This window comes from Arachis duranensis, chromosome 5, assembly GCF_000817695.3.
Source record: "Arachis duranensis cultivar V14167 chromosome 5, aradu.V14167.gnm2.J7QH, whole genome shotgun sequence".
Taxonomy (NCBI): Eukaryota; Viridiplantae; Streptophyta; class Magnoliopsida; order Fabales; family Fabaceae; genus Arachis; species Arachis duranensis.
This window is the reverse complement of record NC_029776.3, coordinates 47,061,542-47,062,522: the sequence shown is the minus strand read 5'-3', so window position 1 is coordinate 47,062,522 and position 981 is coordinate 47,061,542. Positions and strand designations below refer to the sequence as shown.

The 981-nt window shown below is 39.4% G+C and overlaps 1 non-coding gene across 1 annotated transcript; it reads right to left on the bottom strand.

The window, feature by feature from the left end:
* Positions 1–492: 492 nt before the first annotated feature.
* LOC127748224 (small nucleolar RNA R71) lies at positions 493–596 on the bottom strand. The gene has a single exon (XR_008010166.1). It is a non-coding gene; the product is annotated as a small nucleolar RNA R71 (small nucleolar RNA).
* Positions 597–981: the final 385 nt, after the last annotated feature.

The window sequence follows — 981 nt, the reverse complement described above, 5'->3', positions numbered from 1 at the left end:
AACCTGAAAGGACTCTGAAGAAAAAAATTAAGAGAAGCTAAATTACAATAATCCAGAAACAACCTTTCAGAAATTTTCGAACAAGAGAAGGAGATGGCAACCGAAAATAATAATAATAATGCAAGGAGAATGCTTGGTGACTTCACAAAGCCAACGTCCAAATTTGATGGAAGAAGCATCTCCATTCCTGCCATTGGAGCCAATAACTTTGAGCTTAAGCCTCAACTAGTTGCATTAATGCAACAAAACTGCAAGTTTTATGGACTTCCATCTGAAGATCCTTATCAGTTCTTAACTGAGTTCTTGCAGATCTGTGAGACTGTAAAGACTAATGGAGTTGATCCTGAAGTCTACAGACTCATACTTTTCCCTTTTGCTGTAAGAGACAGAGCTAGAATATGGTTGGATTCACAACCTAAGGATAGCCTGGACTCCTGGGATAAGCTGGTCATTGCCTTCTTAGATAAATTCTTTCCTCCTCAAAAGCTGAGCAAGCTGAGAGTGGATGTTCAAACCTTCAAACAAAAAGATGGTGAATCCCTCTATGAAGCCTGGGAAAGATATAAGCAGTTGACCAAAAGATGTCCATCTGACATGTTTTCAAAATGGACCTTATTAGATATATTCTATTATGGTCTCTCTAAATTTTCGAAAATGTCATTTGACCATTCTGCAGGTGGATCTATTCACCTGAAGAAAACGCCTGAAGAGGCTCAAGAACTCATTGACATGGTTGCAAACAACCAGTTCATGTACACCTCTGAGAGGAATTCCGTGAATAATGGGACACCTCAGAAAAAAGGAGTTCTTGAAATTGATGCTCTGAATGCCATATTGGCTCAGAACAAAATGTTGACTCAACAGGTCAACATAATCTCTCAAAATCTGAACGGATTGCAACATGCATCCAACAGTACTAGAGAGGCAGCTTCTGAAGAAGCTTATGATCCTGAGAACCCTGCCATGGCAGAGGTTAATTAC